The 19,116-nt window shown below is 38.3% G+C and overlaps 1 long non-coding RNA gene across 1 annotated transcript; it reads right to left on the bottom strand.

Moving 5' to 3' along the window:
- Positions 1-503: 503 nt before the first annotated feature.
- On the bottom strand, positions 504-17,841 carry LOC138919886 (uncharacterized). The gene is made up of 3 exons (XR_011430432.1): positions 17,608-17,841; positions 854-1,144; positions 504-623 (listed from the first exon to the last, which is right to left on the bottom strand). It is a non-coding gene; the product is annotated as an uncharacterized lncRNA (long non-coding RNA).
- Between the last annotated feature and the right edge of the window lie 1,275 nt (positions 17,842-19,116).

Below are 19,116 nucleotides of genomic sequence, written 5' to 3'. Positions count from 1 at the left end.
GAATTTCACAAAATACAACATCCTTAATAATTAAAAAAGAAAAACAAATAACACTCAACACATTAGGAACAGAAAGGAACTTTATCAATCTAATAAGTAAAATCCTTGAAAACCGACAGGTAATATCACAGTCGGTGGTGAAAGACTGATAATTTCCCCCTAAGACCAGGGATGAAACAATGTTCTTGGCCCTCGTTTTATGTGTTATTCACCTTGAACTAGAGGTTCTAATGAGGGCACTTAGGCAAGACAAATTTTAAAAAGGCATCTAAATTCGAAAGGAATATGTAAAATTATTTCCTTTTGCAGATGACTTGATAATTTATAGAGAAAACCCTAAGAAATGCAAACACATAGTATATGAATCAGATCTAAAATAACAAGAGAGAGTCTCCCTTTGGAGGTTTGAGGAAGGTGTCCCCCAACCAGAACTTGGGCTGATTGTTAAAGAGGAAATAAAATAGAACACTATAAGTAATGATCATTGTAATTCTAAGCTCTGCATGAACACTTACCACTGACAAAAAGGCTGTCCCTGATCAGGTGGTAGAGGTCCCTTGGGGTGACATGGTGGGTCAGCTGTTTCAGCTCCCAGGAATGCTGCTCTTGGTCACACGTGGCCTCTGTCATGAGCCATGGAGTGAGCATGGTAGGTGCAGACAGAATCCACACCAGTGGCTGCCCCATCCTTCTGAGGCCCAGGGAGAGGGGGACTGTAGAGAGATGTCCTGAAACCTCTGATAATGGGGGCCAGAGTGAGGGAGGAGCAAATTGGCAGTCAGTGTGAAGATTGAAAATTGGGGTGGTCACCAAAAGTGGTCATGACTGGCAAATTCTATGAAAAGAAAATTACCTGAGGTAAATCAGTCCAAAATCCATGTACAAGGGGACCAGGCTACTCTTCTTGAACAAGGATCAAAGCTGTGGAGAAAGGAGGAGGAGGAGGAGGAGCAGGAGAGACAGTACTTGGGGAGTGGCTGGCTGGGGCTCATCTTACCAGGAGCTGCAGGCACCAGGGTCTCATCAGGTGCTGCAGGACTCTCCCAGTGGAGTTGAACGTGCCTGAGCCCTTGCTCATGTCTGTTGAATACTGGAGGTTGGAGATGCTGAAGTTGAGGGTGAGGGTCTTCAGGTCGTGCCTCAGCTGCAGTAAGTGGGGGGGGGAGATATGGCCATCACTGAGAGCTGGCCTGCGGCCAGATCAGAGGCCCACATTCATTATAATCATTTATCCTCTCTCCCAGTGGTACCACCACCCACTGATGTGGTCATCCATGTTGAAGCCAGCATTTCTGCTCAGATCTTTCTCCCTCACTTCCTAGTAACACCAATTCCACTTGCAGAATGGTCCTCATTACATTTCTTCTCTCCATCCATGTCCCAGCCCTGTCTTGTCTTTTCTCACCAGAAACAACACCTTAACAGACTCATTGGATGCTCTGTCTAAAGGATGTTCTCTGCCTTGAACATTAGAAAAAAAATTTGAAATGAAAATCTCACTAGGAGCACTCCTGCTCTAGTAACACCCATGCTCTCTAAGGTCTTCAGAATTAAGTTCACGTTTCTTGACCTGGAACTCAAGGCCCTTCCAAATCTGGCTCCTGCTGACTCTTCAGCCTCATTGATTCATTCACTCTGAGTTTGGCTTTGTGCTTCAGGCAAACCAAATTCCTATCAATTCTTCCATACACTATGCTGTTTTTGGATACTGGGCCTTTCCTCATGGAATTCCCTCTGCCAGGAACACTTACCATACCTTATTTTCCTCGGTAACTCTTACTCATTATTAAAGATCCAAATTAGGCAAAACTTTCTGCAGAAAGTCCATCCCCTTCAAATGTTGCCAGATGCCTCTCCTCAAAGCATCCCCCCTTATGTTATATTTGTTTCTTAATTTGACAAGACTAGGGGCTCAAGGACTGGCATCAGATTGAATTATTGGTATAATCTTTGTGATCAGTAGGACGGCCCTAAAACCAGAATTCCATACCTTGGCTTCCCAGCTCCCGAGTAATAATTGACTGGTGGATGTGTGGGGCTAGAGGGCTTCTCTTAGGAAGGAAGAGGGGCCCCATATACTTGTGGTGGCTTGTGGTGGGTCTGGTCATGAGGAAGTAGGCAGGAACATGGTGCCAGGCTCAGAAGCTGTGGAAACAACTGTCATCAAGGGTGGGGGGCCAGGGCTCCACACAGAGTGAAGAAGCCCCCCAGGCTCCTCTGTGTTCCACTAGTGGCTGTTCCAGGACAATCATTCACAGGTGAGCCATAAACATGAGTGACAGAAGGAGTGATTGTGTGAGTAGAGGGAAGAGCAAGACTGTGAATGAGATGAACCTAAGAGAGTGAGTGTGGTTGAAGAGAGAGACGGAAAAAAGAGATAGGTAGAGGCACAGACAGAAAGGATACTTGGATGGACAGAGGAAGAGTGGACAAATGGAGGGTCAAAGGGAAAGCAGGAAGAATAAAGACAAGGAAGAGAAGTTGGAGCTATGGGAGGAAAGAGTATGGAAGGAGAGGAGAAGGATAAACAGGTGAACACGCAGAAGGACAGTTGGATACATTGATATCTGGACAGATGGTTGGATGGCTAGATGGAAGGAAGGAAGGAAAGAATGGATGGAGGGAGCGAGAAAGGGAGGAAGGAAGGAAGGGAGGAAGGAAGGAGTCTGAGAGGAGGGAGAACTGGGAAAATAACATGCCCAAGTTCAGAGGGTGCTTTAACTGTTGGTTAAGCCTGAGAATACATGACCCCTAACTCCCAGGCTTGTGTCCCCCTGTCCCAATGCTGCCTGTTATTACTCATAGAGATAAGCATGTGGATATAGAAGAAACTTTGACCCCTACCCTCACAACACACAAAACTCAATTCCTGGACACTTTCACCTAAAGGTGAAAGGTAAAATAATAAAGCATCGAGAAGACAACATAAGAAAACATCTTCAGGATGACAGGGTAGCAAAAACTTCTTAAAGAAGACCCCCACACACATACACACACAAACACTCTCTCTCTAAAAAAAAAAAAAGATTGGTAAACTGGAATTCATTAAAATTTAGAATTGCAGTTCGTGAAAAGACACATTACAAGAGGCAATTGGCAAGTTGCAGGATGGGAAGAGATGTTTCCAATTCTAGTAGTCAAAACAGGATTCACATGCAGAATACATACAAACTTCATCATTACAATAAGAAAAAAGGGAAACAACCCAATTTGTTAAAAATGGGCAAAAGACTTGAATAGGCACATCACAACACAGCGTGTCCCAATGTCTAACAAGCATATGTAAGTCTAACAAGCCTATGTAAAGGTGCTCAACACTAGTTATCAGGGAAAGGGCAATACAACCACACTGAGATCTCATACACAACCACAGAAGGGTTAAAACCAGGTATTAAAAGTTGAACTATGGCAGCAAGAGGAGGTGAGGCTGCAGAGCAAGTGGAATTCTCACACATTGCTGGTAAGACTATGAATTTGTACAACCACTTTGGAAAACTGTTTGGCAGGATCTATCTAGTGAAGCAGAAATATACATACAAGGTGACCAGCAATTGTACTCTTAGATATGCAGTCAACTAAAATGCAAACATGTGAACCAAGAGAAAGGAGCAAGAATGATTAGAGCATCATTCTCCTTATTCCTCCATAGTAGAAAGTACCCAAATATCGATCTACAATAGAATGGATAAATCAATTCTGGTATCTACTTCATGGTGGTTTTAAAAATTGGCCACAAATTCTTGGAGACACATGCCATAAATATGTGAGGTTTAGGTTCCCTCCTCTTGAATCTAAGCAGGTGTTTATCTACTTCAATCAACAGAATAGAAGTGTTGTTCTGTGGAAGTGGTGTTATGTGACTCCCAAGGATGTGCCACTCTCAGGAAGCTTGCTCAGGGAACCCAGCCAACAAGCTGTGAAGAGCTAAGACCTCACGGAGAATCTCCTCATGGAGAATCTGCAACCAGGGCACAGCCACCTTCATAGCAACTGCTATGCTGGCAATCAGGTGATAAGACTTAGTTCCCAAACAGAAGATGAACCATATGCACTGAGAAAATAGACCACCAACACAAGCCCTGACACACACCATGTCCATTTATACTTGGTATCTCAAGACCAGGGGCCAGGATGAGGAGGCAGGAGTTCATCCCCAAATTCTTGTGATTTTATCCAACACCAGACAGACTATGCTCACCAAGCATTTCCTAAACCTCCTCCCTTCCTCAAAGGAATCTCTGCTTCTAGATACCTACATTAAGTTTCCTCTGGTCATATATGATCACCAACCCCAGTACAGCCTTTGTATCAGCAATATCTGAACACTATTTGATCAAGTCACTTGGGACCCAAAAGTAGCAAAGAAGGAGAACAACTTTCAAGTAGAAGTTTCCATCTCCATTGAAATTGCACTTGAGATGTACCATTGGAAAAATAAAACAGCCACTTTTCAAAACAAGAAATGTAGGTGCCCTTGTGAATGATCCCAGAGGATTTTGGTCTTCAAGACATCCCAGCCAAGGTACCTTCATGTGAGTGAAAGAGCCTCTAAATGATTCTAGACCCTAACCATAAGAGAACAGGGAAATGTCTCCCTCATAAATTTCTAACCCACGGAATCTGACTAATAAAATGTTTACTGTTTCACTCCACTAATTTGGAGTTCCATGTTACACAGTTATCAATAACCAAAACTAATGTGTTATGCAATAATAAATAATCGTATCTACAGAGCTATATAAAAGCCAACAAATTACCTGCAACAACATGGATTAATCTCAGACAGGATGTTTAATAAAAGGAGCCTGGTAGAAAGGAGTACATAGAGTATAATTCTATTTACATGAATTCAAAAACTGGAAAAACTAAGCTACAGAGATAGAAGTCAGAGTAGTGGTTACCTTGGGTGGGAGTAATTTCTGCAAAGGGGCATGATAGAGGCTTCTGGAGAGCCAGAGTAGTGAATGTCTTGATCTAGGGGGTGGCTATTATAGTGTATTTACATTGTTAAAGAAAGTCATTGAGCTAGATACTAAAGATTTGTGTGCTTTTCCCAGTAAGTATGCTATAATTCAAAACTATGTTTTGTCAGTAAAACGTGGTTAACCCAATATATGCGAGATTATGAAGGACAAATAAAAGATGACTACAAGTTTTCAGGCACGATGGACTAGGTAGTGCCATTAAATGAAGAGCTGAACCATGGAGCAAATCAAAACAGGAGCAGAGGCAGAGATCATGTCCTTTTCATTATGTATTCAGGTGTCTACCATATCCTGAATACACAGTCAGTCCACCTTCCAAGATACTCCTCTCCTTTTCACAACACACTATGGCCCACCCCTTCTTGGTGTCTTCTGTTGCCTCCTTTCTCCCAGCTGCCTCTTAACATTGGGATTCCTCAGGCTTCCATCCTAAGTCCTCCTTTAATGCATGCATGCATGTACACACACACGTTTCTCCTGTATTTTTGATCTCAGTTGATGGCATAATCATCTACTCATTTTTTTAAGCTAGAAGCCTTAGAGTCAACCAAAATTAGGATTGTAGTAACCCAATCAAAAGAAACCTAACAGGATAAACATAACTTCCCAGGGTTAGCCCCAAAACTAATGCATAAAAACAGGATGAATGTATAGTTAGACAGATCTAATGTTTTTCTTTTTTCTTTAACTCAATGTATGATGTAGTCATCACTGTATGATGTGGTCATCAAAAGGATAGAGTTCATAATCATATACAGTATGTACAAGAAGAAAGGGAATATTCTTACCTATACTGATAGCAGAAAAGTGCTCTAATATGAGACATGGGAATCTATCTTTTGCTAATCAAGCCATGCCTAGAGTAGTGCATTCCCTTCCAAATCCTACTGTTTAAAAATTAATTGAAACAAAAGAAACTACCAATGTGGTGACCTGACATGAAACCATGTTTTTTAAGGGATGGCTGATGAACTGGAGATGCTTCAACTCAAAAAGTCTGAGAATACTTGACCATCTTCCCATTTTTCTAAGGATGTTCCATGGAACTGGGATCCAGACTCTACTTGTGTCTCCAAAAGACAGGATGGGTAGGAGAAGTAAGAAAGTACACTTCCACTCAATGCAAGAAAGAACTTACTAACTAAGAAACAATAGTGTATGAAAAACAGGATAGGCTGGAGGAAAGGGATGGAACCTACTTAGGCTAATGGAGAAAAGAGGCTGTGAGAAAATAGAGAATCTCATCTATGAGATCTTTTATGCAAATGTAACAGTAACGACTAAACAAAAAATCAGAGCAGAGCCACAATTCATAAATAAAAAGAAAATCTGCAAAACCACCAAAGAAAACCTCCAAAGTGAAATGGCAGTCAGACGTACAAGGGAATGAAAACAGTGGAAACATAGAACAGCTGGAAAACAAGAGATAAAATGAAAGCATTAAGCTTTCAAATATCAATAATAACTCTAAATGTCAATGGATGGAATTCTCCGATCAAAAGACACAGAGCAGCTTAGTGGATTAAAAAAGAAGACCCAACAATATGCTGCCTCCAGGAAACACATCTCAGCTCTAAAGACAAACACAGGCTTAGCGAAAAGGAATGGAAGACAATACTCCAAGCAAACAGCAAATAAAAGGAAGCAAGTGTTGCCATACTTATATCAGACAAAGCAGACTTCAAGATAAAAAAGACAAGGAGAGACAAAGAGGGGCAGGAGACAATGATAAAAGGGATTTTCTGCTAAGAGGACATAACACATTAATATATATGCACTTAACACCGAGATGCCAAAGTACATAAAGCAATGATGAACAGACCTTAAGGGAGAAATTCACAGCAACACGATCATAGTGGGGGCCATCAACACCCCACTTACATCAATAGATAGACCATCCAGACAGAAGGTCCACAAGGAAATAGTGGATTTCAATGAAACACTTGAGCAGATAGGCTTAATAGATATATATAGAGAGAACATCCCATCCTCAAACAGCAGAATACACATTCATCTCAAGTACACATGGAACATTATCAAAGATAGAGTATATGCTTGGACAAAGGGCAAGCCTCAGTAAATTTAAGGAGATTGAAATCATGCTAACCATCTTTTCCAATCACAGTACTATGAAGCTGGACATCAACCATACGAACAAAAGTGAGAAAGTCAGAAATATCTGGAGACTAAACAATATGCTATTTAACAACTATTGGATCACTGAATAAGTCAAAGGGGAAATTACAAAATGATTAGAGGCAAACAAAAATGAAAATACAACATACTAACTCTTATGGGATGCAATAAATGCAGTCATAAGAGGGAAATTCATACCAGTACAGGCCCACCACAACAAACAAGAAAAATCTCAAATAAGTAATCTAAAATGCGCCTAACAGAGCTAGAAAAAGAAGAATAGATGAAGGTCAAAGTCAGAAAAAGTAGGGAAATAATAAAAATCAGAGCAGAAAAAATGAAATAGAGACCAAAAAAAAGGATAGAAATGATGACTGAAACTGAGATGGTTCTTTGAGAAGATAAACAAAATTGACAAACTCTTAGCCAGACACACCAAACAAAAAGAGAGAAGGCCAAATAAATAAAATATGAAATTAAAGAGGGGAAACTACAACAGATATTGTAGAAATACAAAGGATTATAAGAGGATACTATGAAAAAGTATATGCCCACAAGTTCGATAATGTAAAAGAAATGGATGAATTCCTACACTCATACACACTCCCAAAACTGAATCAAGAAGAAATAGGGTATCTGAGTAAACCGATCACAAGTACAGAGGTTGAAGCAGTAATTGAAAACTTCCCACAAAACAGGAGTCCAGGGCCAGATGACTTCTCTGGAGAATTCTACCAAACATTCAAAGAAGGTTCGTATCTCTCCCTCTCAAACTATTGAAAAAAATTGAAGAAGATGGAATGCTTCCTAACACATTCTACGAGGCCAAAATCGCCCTGATACCAAAAGCAGACAATGGCAACACAAAGAAGGAGAACTACAGGCCAATATTGCTGATGAACATAAATGCAAAAATCCTCAACAAAATATTGGCAAACCCAATACAGCAATAAATAACAAGGATCGTACACCATGATCAAGTGGGATTTATTCCAGGGCTGCTAGGATGGTTCAACATCTCCAAATCAATCAATGTAATACACCACATTAACAAAATGAGGAATAAGAATCACATGATCATTGCAATAAATTCACAGAAAGCATTTGACAAGATCCAACATCCATTTATGATTAAAAAACTATCAATAAAATGAGTATAGGAGGAAAGTACAACATAATAAAGGCCATATATGATAAACCCACAGCCAACATAATCCTTAATGGTGAAAAACTGAAAGCCATCGCTCTGAGAACAGGAACAAGACAAGGTGCCACTCTTGCCACTCTTATTCAACATACTACCGGAAGTATTGGCCAGAGCAATTAGGCAAGAAAAATAAATAAAAAGAATCCAGATTGGAAAGGAAAAAGTGAAACTTTTGTTATTTGCAGATTATATTATCCTATATATAGAAAACCCTAAAATATCCACCAGAAAACTATTATAAATAACTACAGCAAAGTTGCAAGGTACAAAATCAATTTTAAAAAATCAGTTGCATTCCTATACATTAACAGTGAACTAGCAGAAAGAGAAATCAAGAATACAATCCCATTGAAAATTACAACAAAAAGAATAAAAGACCTATGAATAAACTTAATCAAAGAGGTAAAGTGTACAGTGAAAACTATAAGACATTATTGGAAGAAATTATAGAAATTATAGAAGATATAAAGAAATGGAAAGATATGCCATGTTCATGGGTCAAAAGAATAAACATAGTTAAATGTCCATACTACCTAAAGCAACCTACAGATTCAATGCAATCCCAATCAAAATCCCATTGACATTCTTCACAGAAATAGTACAAAAAAATCCAAAAATTTATAGGGAACAACAGAAGACTCCAAATAGCCAAAGCAATCCTGAGAAAAAAGAAAATAGCTGGAGGCATCACAACCCCTGACTTCAAAACATACTACAAAGCTGTAGTATTCAAAACAAACAAACAGATCAATGGATAAGAATGGGAAACCCAGAAATAAAATCACACATCTATGGACAATTAATCTTTGACAAATGAGCCAAGAACATACAATGGAGATAATAAAGTCTCTTCAATAAATGGTTTTGGGAAAACTGGACAGCTACATGCAAAAGAATGAAAGTAGACCATTATCTTGCACCATACACAAAAATTAATTCTAAATGTATTAAAGGTTTGAATGTAAGACCTGAAACCATAAAACTCCTAGAATAAAATATAGGCAAAACAGTCTTTGGCATTTGTCTCAGACTCATCTTTTCAAATACCATGTCTACTCAGCCAAGGGAAACAAAAGAAGAGGTTAACAAATGGGACTACATCAGACTAAAAAGCTTCTTCAAAGCAAAGAAAATCAGGAACAAAATGGAAAGACAACCCATCAACTGAGAGAAAATATTTGCAAATAATTTATCAGACAAGGGGTTGATCTCCAAAATATATAAAGAAGTCATGCAACTCAACAAAAAAAACCCCCAAACAACCCAATCAAAAAATGGAGAGAGGATATGAACAGACATTTTTTCAAGGAAGATAGATAGATGGCCAACAGACAGATGAAATGATGCTCAACATCACTAATTATTAGGGAAATGCAAATCAAAACTACAATGAGATATCACATTCCACTGATCAGAGTGGCTAAAATTACCAAGGTAAAAAACAGCAAATGTTGTAGAGCATGTGGAGAAAGGGGAACGTTGCATACACTGCTGGTGGGAATGCAAACTGGTGCAGCTACTATGGAAAACAGTATGGAGATTTCTCAAAAAATTAAAAATAGAAATAGCATATGATCCATCTATCCTACTACTGGGTATTTATCCAAAGAACTGGAAATCAAAGATCCAAAGAGACTTATACACTACTATATTCATTGAAGCATTATTCACAATAGCTAAGGTGTGAAAGCAACACAACTTCCCATCTATAGATGAATGGATAAAGAAAATGTGGTATATATATACACTGGTATACTACTCAGCCATAAAAAAGACAAAATCATCCTATTTGCAACAACATTGATGGAATTTGAGGGTATGATGTTAAGGGAAATAAGCCAGACAGAGAAAGACAAACACTGCATGATTTCACGAGTATGTAGAAGATAAGAAATACATGGATAAAGAGAATAGATTAGTGGTTACCAGAGTAGAAGGGGGTTGGGGGGTGGACGAAAGGGATAAAGGGACACATATGTGTGGTGATGGAGAAAAACTGGACTACTGGGCGTGAGTATGATGGAGAGTATTCAGGAATTGATAAACAACAAGGTACACCTGAAGTTGCACAGTTACAAATCACTATAATCCCAATAAAATTACCTGGAAAAAAAAATTGGCTACACTGTTTCTGTCATAAATTACCTTTCTCCAACATGTGACTGGTACGTGCTAAAGTCTTATTTAATCTTTCAAATAAATGTTTACACTCAAAAATTTACCTCCCAGAAGACAACAAACTGAGTTTTACCTGCTAAGCACAACTGATTTATTATTCACCTCTACTTCTCCCTAACAAATGATCTTTTCACTTCTTAATCTTTAAGTTGGTGTTTGATTTCATTTTTTCTAATGCGTGAACATAATTGTTTTTACCATTATTATACGACCATACCCAATGGTAGTTTTTCAAATCATAATTCATTTGGTCTGATTGTCATCAAAAGTTAATCACCCATAAGCTATACCAGGCACTGGGGTTTTAGTGAAAGAAAGCAATATTGCTTTTTTTGGTGTCTGATTCCAGTGAGGAAACATCTCATTACATAAAAATACAAACAAATAGAGAGTCCAGAAAGTAATTTGTCTTAAAATAAATTAGAAGAGAGAAATCTGTAATACTTATCTCTTTCTCCAAATATTAGATGGAAAGATAAGACGTGGTATTAAAAATCAGAAGGTGTCTTAACACTTGAGACACCTTATCTTTTTTCATACTAAACTACCTACTTGTTTGGTATCTCCAAAATAACTTAGTAAAGTTTGCACTAGCTGGTTTGTGTTGATTGAACTAGATAAATAGACTCTTCCCTTTATGTGATGAAATTATAATTTTGAAATTTTCTTTTTTAATTTGTTTTTTCTTAATGTACAAGTCTTATAAGGAATTTATAAGACAAGAGAATTTTCTTATAAGGAAATTTTAATTATGGAGTTTAAACCACAGTCATGTACTGGAAGTAAACAAACATAGATAAGACCACTTGATTCTTAGTTAGAAATGAAGACCGCTTCTGCAAATTTTAGAAAAGTTATTTCTGAATAAACCCAGGTGTTCTTTAAAACAAACGAACACATAAATATGGCTGACACATTTTTGAAAAGTTTTTACTATAAAATTTTTGGAGTGAGTCTAATCTCAAACCACCTCAGATGTAAGATATGACAAATCCCTATTGGAAAATTTACAAGTGAAAAATATTATGGAATTACAAATAAAACATTAACTAGAAATGAAAGACTCATAAGATAGGTGGGTTACTTACTTTATATTATGCTGCCAATTGTTTTAAAAAAAGAAAATATGCATCTCTTAAAAATTGAAAATAATTGTTTTAGTTGCGGGATTACAAATTATAATTTACTTTCAAAATCATATTACGCCTTAAAAATGTTATCCAAGTGTTATTTATAAAACCTTTGGGAAACGTTGAAGTAAACTTAGTTATATCATTGAATTCTAAATCTACTTCCTAAAGTTAAACATTCATATTTGCATGTACTTAAATTATTACAGATACTCATATATTTATATTTATATTTATAGCTCTATCTACCTATCTATCTCTCATCACCTCTCTATAACTATATTACTCTAAGTAAAATGGTACATGTGTGTTTATTGTTTGGTATAAAAATGCGAAAGGGATTGAAAAAAATAAGGATGCTAGAACAAAAAGTAAGATTAATTGATTTATTTTGTATTCCTCAATTTGCTCAGTGCCACAACACAAAACTGCTAGTCATAGTGTGGTTAGACAGCATTTGATTCATAAGAAGTAACATCATTTTTTACATTGGCAAGGGAGCAGACTAATATTCAAGTGAGAGTAAATTATATTTCTTATAAATTATGAGTAAAAAAGCTATATAAACGTTAAGGTAAAAACTATTTTCTATACATATTGAGAAATTTTAGCAAAGGCTGATAGCTAGATTATTAATATAGGTGACAAATAAATATGGGTGAGCAATATTTAATAAATACAGTGATATTTAATATTACTACATTTGTGACAAATTTGTTTTAAATATCAGTCACTGATTATTTACTAAGGAACTATTTATTGCATATTAATCTATTTACATACAATATATTTAACTGCTTTAATGCTCAATCTTGACAGAATGATCAAGCCACTATTTATAAGAATAACCCATAATCCAGCACTTTATTTTTAGTTTGGGTATATACCTTTATGTATAAATCCTTCGTCTTTAAATACTAGAGGCTATGTGTCCTCTTTATTAATATCCTGTAAGTGATGAATGTATTGAGTTATCTAAAGCTGATGCCAATAAACACAGGTACTGTGAATCCTTTATTTTGGATCTATAATAGAACAATTTAATTTCAATTATCCTTTGGACATCAAATGATAGTTGGCAGAAATCAAAGAACACAATTTTTATTTTTTTGAGGAAGATTAGTCCTGAGCCAACATCTGCTGCCAATCCTCCTCTTTTTGCTGAGGAAGACTGGCCCTGAACTTACACCCTTGCACATCTTCCTCTACTTTTATATGTGGGGCGCATACCACTACACGGCTTGCAAAGCGACGTTGGGTCTGCACCCAGGATTCAAACCAGCGAACCCCGAGCCGTCAAAACAGAACGTGTGAACTTAACTACTGTGCCACTGGGCCAGCCCCACAAAGAATACAAATTTAAAGCTGTTATCTTTTTTAACTCATTATTTAGCCTTGTTCAGTATACCTGATATATTTGACCATCACACATGTGTCTTATTTGAAATGGTTAATATGTTAGCTAATGTGGGGTTTTATTAATAATTCAAGTATATCAGGAATGGCAAACTAGCAGACATTGAGCAATATTCAGAAAGTTCGGTTAGTGAGACTGAACCATCTTTACATACAATTGGAAAAGAAGGAATCCAGTCCTATAGATATACCTCTAAAGTCGTCCACTTTAACTGTGTATACGATAGTGAAACATTCTCTTTATATATTTCAACTAATCTCTATGTTATTTTTTATTTAATATTGATATTCTTAGTCTCTTCTGTAACATCTGCACAGATAGTGCTGCACATTTTCCTAATGAATGGTAAATAAAGATTATTTTAAAATACTGATTCTTGAATCAATGAAAACAGCATAAATAAATAATTGTCAACCATTTGTTATATTTAAACACTGGAAATGAGCTTACTCACTGCCTGATATTAATATTATTACCTTTGATATTACAGCAATGTTTATAAAACAAATTATAAAAAAAAAACTTTTGTGATTGCTATTTTCTTCAAAGAACTATTTGTTTACTTGGTCAATTAATGAAATTATTAATTGCTCAACAAAAATATGTTGGGCTATTGCATTAACATCCTTCCATAGTTTCAATTCAAATGTCATGTCCATCTCTAAAGAATTTTGTTTTTAAGTAAATCAAAGTTTGCAAGGAAATGATCATTTAAGGGAGAATGAGGAGAAGGGAAACATTAACCATGATAGTAAGTACAAATTAGTCACTCTTGAAAATTGTGTGCTCTTAACCTGGAGAGGAGAGCAAATGTTTCACTTGTTAGCTTCTCTAAATTAAGGGCTTCAAGATGATTTAACCAAATTTACCTATACAGACAGTGTTTGTGAGTGTCTTTAGATGAACCAAAGACCATTCTTATGTTGTGTAAACATGTCAGTCACGTTCTGCCTTATCTAAAAGTGTAGACATACCCCTGCCACCACCAATAAGGTCTCTGGGGACAGAGTTTTTACCATCTACTGATGGCCAGTTTCCCAAGGGTAAATAAACATGTAGTAATTTCCAGAACACATGTAAATAGGACCCAGTTAAAATACAAGATGTTAGATCCCTAACACTTGATAGTGGCGACTGAGAATGTAAAGCCATGTGATAGGAACCATCACTAATGTTTTGTTAAATTAGACTATTTAACTAATAGCACAGGTACAAATACCTGTCCTGGGCCACTTCCCAAGAATCTCTCCCCAGTTCTCTGCACACAAGTTTAGGATCCTTACATCCTGCTGGTGGAGTGGCCCATTTATCACTCCGCAATGTCCTTGTTCCCATCGAATTTTTCTCCCGTCAGCCAGCGTTGTCTGAAATTGGTGTACTACTCGAGTTTTCTTTTTAGCATTACTTATACAACGTATACATTATCCTTTCAACTTGTACGGATACTTTAAGATCAACCTAAGAGCGCATATTTTGATTTTATTTTTATTCTAAGAAACTTTGCCTTCTAATGGAGTATTTATTCCATTTACATGTCACAAAATCACTGATATTGGACATCTAGGCACCATTATCACTGTTTGCCACTGTTTGCTCTTTATTCTGCCTGTTCTGTGCTTCCTTGTTGCCTTCTTTGGGTTTATTCATCCATAATGATTCTCTTCCTCCCCCCTCCCTCATGAGCATCTGATTAATATTCTTTCACTGTTTATGCAGCCTTTATAGCATGCTCTCTTGTTTTATAAAGTCCATATCATTTTCCTTGGACCCCTTCATGGACAATGTGTGGACCTTAGAAGCCCCTTTATTTTTCCTGCCATTGGTGTTATTATTGATGTCTTTTTAAATTTCATATGAGCATAAACCCCCAAAGCATTACCATATTGCTTTATACTTTCAATAGGTATTTAGATGTGCCCTCATATTTATCTTTTCCTTCAGTCTGTGCTCTACTGGCAACACTGAGCTGCCACCTGTGGTCAACATCTGCCTTTTGTTGTTGGTACTCAGGTGACAAATTCTCTTAGTTATCTGCGTGGAGACAGTAGTCCAGGTTGGCAGTTCCCAGTGTCAGCACTTTTGTGTACATTTTCTTCTGCGCTTCATTCTACTTGGTAAGAAGTTGGGGGTCGTCAACTTCTGTTCTTTGACACGAATTGTCTCTGCTCTCATCATGCTCTAAGATTTATCTTTGTGTTTCAAAGCACTGAGGTAGTTGATGGGCCTTTCTTTGGATCCATCCTGTGTCATGTTCTTAATGCTTCTGAAATCATTCACTTGGTGTTTTTTTTCTTGTTTGAGAACATTCAAGGCTTCTTCTGACATGTGGCCTGTTTCCTCTCTCTCCTTTTTCTGGGGATCCAGTTACACCACCCCTGATATTCCCTCATGCCCTATGTGTGGGAGGCTCTTTCCATCACCACCCATCCTTGGGTTTCTCATGCATCAGTCTCAGTATTTCCTCTGCTCTGTTTTCCTGTTCACTAATTATCTCTTCAGATGCACAGAATTTGTTTTACAATCCACCTATCATGTTCCTATTTCCAGTTAATATATTTTGTTCTAAATTCTCTTAGAATTTTTCATAGTTTCCAAATTATTTTTCATAGTTTCCAAAATTGTCTGACAAAATTCTCAAAAAAGTTAATTCCTTGAACAAATAAGTTGTAATTATTTTAAAACCAGTGTCTTATAACGACTTGTAAATGTAATATCTAGATCTACTCTAGCTTTTTTTTCTTGTCTTTGTTTTTGTACAATTCTTTTTCTTTGTTCACCTGGTTATTTTTGATGAGTGCAGGGCACTGTGGTGAAAACGTAAGGAAAAATGTGAGGCTCCAGGAAAGTCTCGTCTTCCCCCAGGGTTTCCTTGCCTGTGGTAGGCAAATATTAAACCAACAAGGTATTCTGATGGTGTGACTTAATGGTCCCACCCCTATTGGAACTGGCTTATTTCTGGGACAATTACTTGTAGGATGTCAGGGTCCCCATGAAAGCTTCAGGTGCTCTCAAGACCTTCCCTCTGATGGACGCCCCCTGCCAAACTCACAAGAAGGCTTCTCAGATGGTCCTTTCAGAACTAGCTGCTACCAAAAGGCAAATGTGGATCCATCTCCAGGCCCATGGCTTGGCTGCTCTCCTCCCCAGGTGCTGACCTAGAGGCTCTTGCTGCCAAAGTAGCTCTCAAAACCATCAAATATTTCTTTTTTCAAATTATGTTCAGACTTTCTACCATAAGTAGAATAACCTGGGTGAGTCAGAAAAAGAAAATAAAATGTGAAGCTCTTCCAACCTGGATACCTAGGGGCACAAAGTGGTAGTGATCCCTTTTCTTGTGTAAAAGATGAGCCCATTGGCATCTCCCCAGCATCTGCTAGCCACAGAGAGAGCTGTAGGAAGCACGGCATGATGCACCTGCCTTGTGGAAAGGAGGAAGTGTGTCCTTCCTCTGCATCTGTGATTCATGCCCAAAACCCATTATGCTTCATCTTTAATGGGTTGATTGTGGACTCCCTTTTCATTCATTAACCAGAGGATACAGAAGGAGGTTAATAAAACCAGGGTCAACACCTGCAGAGATGGCCACTGGTGGTGAAATGGAGCTGCAAGACTGGAAATTTCTCGTGCATTTCAGTTTTCCAGGTTTTTGCTGCAGTGACGGTCCCCACTGCACATCTGTGGACAAGAACTGGACCTTTATTATCCTGATGCTGATGAACGTGTGAAAAGAAAACGTGTGATTCACAGAGCAGCTACCCTCAGGCTGCAAGGCTGACCCAGGACGGGCTGGAGGAGACGCAAGCCAGTTCTATCCAGTTCTCAGGAGGCCACTTTCCACAAGCTCACACCTGATCAGCAAGTTTCCAGTTTCAAATTTTTGCTTTAGACCTTGTCCAATTGTAATATAGATTGAAGAATTGCCATAAGCTTTGCACAAGCTTTGTAAATGAACTTTGACATCCTTCAAAAATGTGCATTTGTATATTGAATTCTTTATTCTTTCAAGTATAAATTACCTCTGTAGTTGCAAAAACTTATTAAACAACTTGACTTCTTTTAGTTTCATCTAATTTATTTAGCCATATATGTGCATTTCTGCAAGACTAGATAAGTAAAAAATGAAAAATTTGGAAGGCCTCAATTCACAAAAACTAGATTTTACAAAATAATACAATTTGAGTTCCTCCTGAGTACTATCAGCTTAATTTGAAACTATGTTAATTTCTCTAGAAATGAAATAATTAAGAGTTAATAGGTAATTAATTTGAAGTTATATTCATTGGTGTTTAATGATAGTGATAAAAGATCTATTAATACTCAGTATTTACAGTTTCATTTGAGAATATTAAAAAGATAATCTGGTGTATTATAGTTGGGGCAAATTTAGTAAAAGGTAAAAATTAAATAAAAGTGTTGGCATCTTTAGGAAGTAAAGCTTCATATATAGATTCTCAATTAGTTTTTACTGGACATGAAATGAAACACTTGTTTTCAACTTTAACTTCTTTTTAATAAATCGTCATCAGCACCTGGGCAAGTTTCCCAACCACTTACCTGAACACAGGTGGTTCTGGGCACGGGAGGTCCTGTTCACCGTCCTGTAGGTCTGGGCCAGTGGTGGGACTCACTGGGGCTGCTGATGGAGTCTATGGCTGCTTCATGCTCTAAAATACTTGAATTGAAGTAAAAAATCATCAATTATAAAAGCTTTTCAGACTGTTCCTAATTGATAAAAGTAAGATCAGGAAAATCAATATTTCAATTAAGAAAATTTGAATATGTATTTATCTAAACATAAGTCTATGTCTATGTGTATTTATGAATGTTTATTAAATGTAGAAAATTCTGGGAGACACGGAAAAATGTGTCTAGTGGGTAATGGGAGGATTATGTTGATTTTTAAAAATTTTTCCAGTTTTCTTGCAATAAGCATATGCTATTTTTTATTTAAAAAATCTGCAACTTCTAAAAATAGTTTATTGTTCATTCTGAGCCTGAGGTCATGGTCAGTGTGAAAGTCCTGGGACTGAACCAGAAATGGGGATAACGTAGGATCAAGGCATCTCCAGAGAAAGTACTCTGGTGGAGGGGCCATCTGATGCTTTCAGAGGGTTCTGGAAAGTTCTAAGAAGGCAGTAGGATTTCCGTGTAAAGCAGACAACTCCACAATCCAGGTGTTAATGTGAGGCCACCGAGGCCCAGGGAGTCCTCCAAAATCCTTCCCTTGCTGTCCTCGGGGCCACCCTCCCTGGCCCTCCTCTGCTCTGGGCCCCACCGTGACTCAGTTTCCCTCCCTGGTGTCAGTACAGAGACTCAAAACACCAGGAACAGCTGCCCACAGCTGCTGCAGAGCCTTGGCCACCACGGGCTCTGCAAGACTTCAACCCAGCATCTTGCTGCCCCACAGACCATTGCACTCATGTGAGCTGGCACCAGGTTCCCTCCTTGGGGCCCTCCGACAACCCCCATTGTGTACCTGCAGCCCAGGGTCACGGGGTCAAGGTTGAAAGGCCTGACTACTACAGATGCATTACCCAGCATATCCTGAGGCTGACGGACTTGCTGGACAGTGAGTGTCCTCTGCAGACAATGTGTCCACTCTGTTCGACAGAGAGAGATGAGCCTGCATTTGAGGCCCTACCCAGCTGAGGCCACTTGATCACTGGGAGGGGCAGAGAGGGTGTGCCAGAGGGGAGAAGCAGAGGTTCAGAGAGCTTCCTCCACCACAATTCTTCTTGTTTCCTAAGAAAAGCTGATGGAGAGCACACATGTGGTGTGATGCCCCCAGGTTAGCTGCGTTTGAAAAAATGCAAGACAGAGCCCTGGGCTCTGTTGTTTCCTCAGTGAAGACTCTTGACACAGTCTCCTTCTGGTGTTGAGTGTGTGACATCAGCCTGGGTCTGCCCGGCACATTCCCAGCCTCCAGTCTGCCATCCCCACTCCCTGCTGAGGACCCACTCAGTCTTCTTCTCAAGGGCCATGAAACTTGCTCAGACATGTTCCAGACATCACAGCTGGTGCCTGTTTAAGGATGTTCTACCTGCACGAGGATGGGTCACAGTC

The sequence above is a fragment of the Equus caballus genome, chromosome 21, assembly GCF_041296265.1.
Source record: "Equus caballus isolate H_3958 breed thoroughbred chromosome 21, TB-T2T, whole genome shotgun sequence".
NCBI classification, from domain to species: Eukaryota; Metazoa; Chordata; class Mammalia; order Perissodactyla; family Equidae; genus Equus; species Equus caballus.
This window is presented reverse-complemented; position numbering and strand designations above follow the sequence as displayed.